Source organism: Alligator mississippiensis, chromosome 16 (genome assembly GCF_030867095.1).
Source record: "Alligator mississippiensis isolate rAllMis1 chromosome 16, rAllMis1, whole genome shotgun sequence".
Lineage (NCBI taxonomy): Eukaryota > Metazoa > Chordata > Crocodylia > Alligatoridae > Alligator > Alligator mississippiensis.
Window position 1 is genome coordinate 14,305,974 of NC_081839.1, and position 7,242 is coordinate 14,313,215.

General features: G+C 52.4%; 1 non-coding gene across 1 annotated transcript; it reads right to left on the reverse strand.

The window, feature by feature from the left end:
• Nucleotides 1-4,368: 4,368 nt before the first annotated feature.
• On the reverse strand, nt 4,369-4,440 carry TRNAA-UGC (transfer RNA alanine (anticodon UGC)). Its single transcript has one exon. It is a non-coding gene; the product is annotated as a tRNA-Ala (tRNA).
• Between the last annotated feature and the right edge of the window lie 2,802 nt (nt 4,441-7,242).

A 7,242-nucleotide genomic window follows, 5' to 3' on the forward strand; every position in this document is an offset into this window, starting at 1 on the left:
TGTTTAAAATGAAGAAATTATTGTATGAGTATCTTGCTGTTTTTATAATACATAAGTACACTTAGTTTGACATAAAAATTAATTTCCCATTGAAAGGGGGTACGTGAAGTCTCACTCTGAGACCAAGAGGTACGTCAACTGAAAAAGGTTCAGAACCGCTGTTCTGGACCCTTGTATCAGATCATGGCAAAACCTGCTGCCTTCTTTGGAGTAATCACTAAAACCTTTTTTTTTTTTTTTACTTTGATACCCACATTATTGACTGCTACCTAGGTCTTCATGGCCCAATACCTACTGCAGCCTCCTCATTTCTGGCATTAAAGCTTTGTTACTTGGGTAACCCTGACCATATTCTCTCTCCCTACAGGCTTCGTACTGCTTCACCGTTACACCTGATACGAGCTTGCAGTCATTATTTTTAAGGCATTTATCATCTAGGTTCTCTGATCGTACTAGTCCCTTGCACTACCAAGAATGCCACTCTCCATTGTCCATTCCCCCCCCGCAAAGTCATTTTTCTCCTGGCTGGTCTTTATTCGTCAACAGCTAGGTGTGGGGAAAACAGGACATTCTGGCCAGTCTTGTTTAGATAAAACTTCCAATTCATGGTTTAAAAAGAAATGCTTAAAAATAGTAAATAGATAAATAAATAAATAAAAATCAACCTTCTCAGAGCGTAAGGTACTATCTGTGATTTGCCTCGTGGCATGGCTTCAAGTTCCTCATTAATAGCAATGCCTTGTGTTAGAGATCGTATGGTGAAGCCATGGCTCCTTCCCTTAAAAGCAGCTTTCCCCCGAGCACCGCACAAGCAAAACAGTCCCTGTACGGCTGGGGTACACTGGCACGCGCATTTTGGAGCGAGCAGTTATGAGTCAAGGGGGTCTCTTTCAAATCGTGGAAATGGAGAGCAAATCTTGACTATAACAAATTTAGTGTAATGGCAATGTTTATTTTCCCCACTTGCTGCTCCAGGGCTGGCACGGTCGAGCGCCTCGCTGGACCTCTCGGTTTCGACACAAGAGAAGCGGCAGACCCGGCTGTTGGCCGCGTCGCTTCGCAGCCTCCTCACGGACACGCGCGCCGCTGCGCTGTGCTTGTCTTTTCAAACCGTCACTGGTTACCTTCCCGCCTCAGTGATGAACTCTAGTCTAGAGAGGCGAGGCCACAAGCTTGGCAGGAGCCAACATCTGAACAGCTCTAAACACGGGCCAGCTTTCAGCTGCAGCAGTGCTGCCCCTTCGCGCGCCGCAGCAACCGGAGGTTTCCACAGCAGCGACTCAGCCAGCGGCCCTCCGTCTCTCTAGCTCCAGGGCAGCCCCCTTTGCGGCTCACGGGCAGCCCCCCTCAGAAAACACTCCTTTCACTCGAATTTTTGACTAGGAAAAGAAAAACATTTTTTCTTGCTGCTAAGGAAAGCCCAACATCTCAGACCTATTTGAACTCCCTGAGCTCCTGCACCACAGCCCAGCTCCCGAATCGCACGTGCAGCGCTGACATGGCCACTGTCGTCTGGCACCTCACGGCCCCCTGAGAGCTGCGCCCCGGGGCCGCAGCATCTAACCGGAGCAAAGAGTTCAATCCATGAACTAACTGTAGCTGTGACTAACGAAAGCGCCCTCCGCACAGCCGGCCACGGCAGCAGGGCTGGGGGACCCTCGAGTGCTGGGGAAACACTTCATCACTCTGCTCCTGGAGGCCTGAGCCCGTCTAGAGCCGAGCGCCCCAATAACCGCCCTCGACCACCTTCCCCGACCGTGTGCCGTGTTATGGCGGCTAACCTACAGTCATATTTAAAAGCTTTCAGCCCTGACAGGCATCCGCCGCACCCAATGGGCTGCCGGCCCGTGCAGCGCCTCTCCGCCAATGAACGCCGGCACGGAAAGAGGAAGCGCCCGCCCCTTCCCTGGCCCCGCCCCGCCGGCCTGTGGGGCGTGGACTGGGCAAGGGCGGGCCTGCGGCAGGGCCCGGAGGCTCAGTGCTCGAGCTGTCGTTGTGGAGCGCGGAGCTCCGGGCCGGGGGCGTGGCCTGGGCGAGGGTGCCGGGACCCGCAGTGCGGGAGCGGCCGCGGAGGCGCGCGGGGGGCAGGGGGTGGAGCAGCGCGGCGCGGCTCAGCTCCGGGCTCGGGCAGGGGCTCAAGATGCGTCCGAGGAGGTAGCGCGGAGCCGCCGGCCCACACGGCGCTGCACGTGCCCCGAGCCGGCGTGCAGGAGCCCCGCGGCCGCCCTCCCCTCACCTCCCGACCCCAGCCCCAGAACAGCCGGGGACCCCCCTCCTCAGCGCCTCCGGGTGCTTAGTGTTACCTTTTACACGTAGTTGTTTACTAATTATCGTACGTTTGCATATTGCTAATTAACGTTCATGTTGCTTATTAGTCTAATTATTTCTCATTCTAACGGGGCATGATTATCATGACGTTAATCAGATTTTTAAAATTATTATGACATTAATAAAATGATTTTTAAAATCTGCTGTGCTTGCAAAACGCGGTCTGCATATCCAGCTTGTTTTAAAGCAGTTGAATGGACACTAGAAACCCTCGGCTGGGCATCGGCTAATTGTGATTATTGCGGTACTGCTATATCATAATTATTCTTTATATGTTATTGTAATTATTGTGACTGGCTGTATAGTATTCCTGTTTTTGAAAGATGGTGTGTTTTCTACACTCGATGGAGGTGAACAACTTTTCTTTTCACCTCCCCTTTTCTTCAGTTAACTCTGGATCTGGGTCACCCGCTGCAATTTGTCCTGGGTAAATTTCTTGGTTGTGTCGGGGGTGAGTTTTACCTCCCCAAAAAATTATTTTAAAAATAAATGAATCAATAAATCTCTGGCTGCTTTTTGTGGGGGCTGGGGAGAAACCCAAAGTTGCCTGCGGGGCCCGGCTCCTCCATCCCGCCTACAAGGTGGTTGCTTCTTCCCAGTTCCTTTTTCAAAGCTAATCTAGACCCAATCAAAGCTTGTTATTAATGAATTACACATTTTTAAATAGAGAGAATTTCATTGCATATTTGCTAATTAATATGCAAAATAATATTCTTCATCAAGTCCAGAGCCCTAAATAAAGGTCAGATTAGGATGGGATTATGGGGCAAAATACTTCTTGGGCCACCCCAAACGACCTGTTGGCGCCACAGGGGACTGTCCCAAAACACCTTGACCACAGTGTTGCCCAGCCCAAAGTGCAGTTTGGCCGTGCTGGCTGCCAGCTGACACCCCCCCCCCACCCCTGTACTAAATATATGGGCGTGAGTTAGGAACTAGTTTTTGGGCTGGGATTATAGACAGAAATCCTTCTTGGGCCACCCCATGACAGCCCTGTGTGCCAGCGGGGACTCTGCTGGACGTCTCTAACCAGTCTCGCCCGACCCAAAACGCAGCTTGCCCGTGATAGACTGCAAACCGACAGCGTGCCAGCTTCTGTGCTGAGTATATGGACCGAAATAAGGACCTGGATTTAGGGCTGGGATCGTGGCTAGAAATCCTTCTTGGGCCAGCCCACGCCATGCCTCTGTGGCACATGGGACGCTCCTGGTTATCTCTTCAGAGTCCTGCCCATCCTAGGAAACGGTTTGGCTGTGCCCGGCTGCCAGTTGATAGTCCGCCCAGATGCCACTAACTACAGGTCCCTGAATAAAGAAGTGGGATTCGGGCTGGGATTAGAGATGGAAATGCTTGTTGGGCCACCCCACGCTATCACTCTGTGGTACCAGTGGACTCCCCTGGACATCCCTGACCACAGCTTGCCTGGCCCAACTCATGGTTTGGCCCTGCCAGGATGCCAACGGACAGCTCCCCCCAGCCCTGGTACTAAGCATATGGGTTTGAGTAAGGAAGTGGATCTTGGGCTGGGATTATGGTTGGAAATCTGTTTTGGGCCACCTCACAGCATGTCCCTGTTGCACCAGGGGACTCTCCTGGTCGTCTCTGACCAGAGTCATAATATCATAGTACTTGGGGGTGGAAGGGACCTAAACAGCTCATCAGGTGCGATTCCCTCCCTCAGGCAGGAATGGGTGCCAGCATCATATCACCCCAGCCAAATATCTGCCCAGCCTCCTCTTGAAGAGGCCCAAGGTAGGAGAGCACCACCTCCCTTGGGAGCCCATTCCAGAGCCTGGCAGCCCTAAGTGTAAAGTAATGTTTCCTGGTGTCCAGCCTGAACCTTTTCTCTAACAATTGGAGGGTGTTATTCCTAGTAACCCTGGGTGGTGCCCCGAGGGAACAGAGCTTCCCCCAATTCTCTCTAGTGGTGAGTTTGTAAACTGCCACCAGATCCCCTCTCAGCCTTCTCCTGTGGAGGCTGAATAGGTTCAGGTCTTGTAGCTTTTCTTTGTAGGGCCTGCCCTGCTGCCCAATGAAAAGTGGAGATGCTGGGGATTGAACCCAGGACCTCATACATGCAAAGCATGTGCTCTACCACTGAGCTACATCCCCTTGTTGTCCTGTCCAACTGAAGACATGGGTTGGCTGTGCCAGGCCATGAACTGACAGCCTCCGCAAATACTGTCCTAAGTATATGGGCTTGAATATGGAACTGGGTTTTGGGCTGGGTTGATGACAGGAAATCCTCTTTGGGCCACCCCACACCATGCCTCTGGCGCTGGATACAATCCCACATCCCCCAACCAGAGTCTCGCCTGGCCCAAAGTGCAGTTTTTGTGTGCCAAGCTGCCAACTGACAGCCCCCCGTGCCCATGGTACTAAGTACATGGACCCAAATAAGGACCAGCACTGCACACCATCTTCAAGAAAGGGAGGAAAATAGACCTGGCAAACTACAGGCCCATCAGCCTGACCTCTATCCTGGGGAAAGTCCTGGAAAAGATTATCAAAGAGGCCATCCTATGCAGGCTAGCTAACAGCAACATCCTGAGGGATAGCCAGCACGGGTTTGTTGCGGGTAGGTCTTGCTTGACCAATCTCATTTCCTTCTACGGCCTGGTGACCTATCACCTGGACAAGGGGGAAAAGATTGATGTCGTATATCTTGACTTTTAAAAAGCCTTCGATCTGGTATCCTATAATCACCTCTTGGCAAAACTGGCCAACTGCAGCCTCGACCTCACCACAATCCACTGGCTGGGGAACTGGCTCCGTGGTCGGACCCAGAGGGTGGTGGTGCACAGAAGTCATTCGTCGTGGTGCGCGGTGACCAGTGGGGTCCCTCAAGGCTCTGTCCTAGGGCCCTTACTTTTTAACATCTTCATCAATGATATAGGCATCGGTGTCAAAAGCGGACTGGCCAAGTTTGCCGATGACACCAAACTCTGGGGTAAAGCGTCCACACCTGAGCACAGGAGGGCGATCCAGGCAGACCCTGACAGGCTCAGGAATTGGGCAGATGAGAACCTGATGGTGTTTAACACCGAAAAATGCAAGGTTCTCCACCTTGGGAGGAAAAACCTGCCGCATGCTTATAGGCTGAGCAGTGCTACGCTGGTTAGCACTACGGATGAAAGGGACTTGGGGGGTCATGGTTGACCACAAGATGAACATGAGCCTTCAGTGTGATGCTGCGGCTAGTAAAGCAAGGAAAGCGGGCACTTTGCAGAGGCAAAGGGGAGGGGTACCAGGGAAAACAGGTGCTCAGAGGAACAGCCCCACAGAGGCCACCTCCCCAAGCTGGAGAGATGGAGTGGGCTGTGGATGCAGAATTGGCTTTGTGCGGCACTACTGCCATGTGTGCCCAGCCATCTGGGCAGCTATCATCCAGAAGATATTCCAGGTGTGGTGGCCTGATCTGAACTGTCAAAGCATGTCCTCCTGGCCCCAGTTGGCCAGGAAATCAGCCACAGCCAGCTGGGTCCAAGGTGCCAGCTCTGAGCAGGCATGGTCCTGCCACTGCTCTCGCTAGCAGGAATCCTGGTGTTCCCTATTTGAAAACTGAAAAATCCCTGATAAAATCCTAAAGTCACTCTGTAAAATACCCCAGAATCCATGTTACTCCACAATTAAAACAAAAGTCCATTAGAGAGAGAGCGAGAGACCGATCAGTTGGGCAATGTTTTATTGATATATCTACAGTGGTAAAGCAATTTGGAAGACTACCAGTGTCTCTCTCATCATAATAAAGTGAATTCTAAATACATGGTTCATGACTTTATGAATACATGAATATATGTTTTGATGCCCCACCTGGCTCCATCCCCTACTGGCTCCTGCTGCCTCATTCAGACCCACCCCACACTCCCTGAAATCCCCATGGCTGCCCCCCCCCCCCCAAGTCGCCGGCATTTAAAATAAATAACTAAATACAATCCTGTACTCACCCCAGGAGTGAGGGCTCTGGGGGTTCTGGGGCCTCCTGGCAGAGCCCCCCACTCCCAGGCAGCAGGAGGCAGCAAGGCCTGGGCTAGGGCCACTGGGGCTGTCACCCTGCCCTGCACTGTGCAGGCAGGGCCCCAGTGACCCAGATGGCAGCTACAACTCCTGGTAACTGCCAGAGTTTGTTTTTTATTTGTTTCTATTTTTTCCCAGCAGAATGCTGGGGGGGGAGTCAGGTGGCGCTGGGATTGGGGGCACTCAGGGGACTGGGGGGGATGGGCCCAGGTGGGGCAGAGATCGGGGGAGCTGGGGGAGTGGGTGGGCTGGCAGGAGTCCCCCCTCCTCCAGCCCCCCCAATCCCTTACTTACTGGCAGTGGAGCCTGGATCCAGCTCCCTGCTTCAGCATCAGGGCAAGGGCTAACCATAGAGATGCTCTGGCAGCCAGAGCATCTCTATGGAGGACCCAGCCTCTGGTTGCCTCAGGGCATGGTCTGGAACTGCTTTTTATCTCTGCAGGGTTTTTTGACCCCTGGATATCCAGGGATCTAATTTTGCCCCTGCATTGCAAATTTGCAGTGCAGGGAGCACTTTCTCATTCCTGCATGTGCCTCTTGCAGTCTCTCAAAGGGGTTTGAGACGCTGCAAGAGGCACGTGCAGGCTTGTCTGGACATGCCCAGTGGTGGCAGATGACAGAACAGGAGCAACAGTCTCAAGATGCAGCAAGGGAAGTTTAGGTTAAATTTTAGAAAGAGTTTTTTCACTAGGAGGGTAGTAAAACACTGGAAGAGGTTACCCAGAGTGATTGCGAAATCTCCATCCTTGGAGGTTTTTAAGACCTGGCTAGACAAGGCTTTGGGTGGGATGATCTAGTTGGGGCTGGTCTTGCCTTGAGCAGGGGATTGGACTAGATGACTTCCTGAGGTTCCTTCCCGCCCTAATTTACACAGCAGCTTTTTAGCTGTCTAACTGA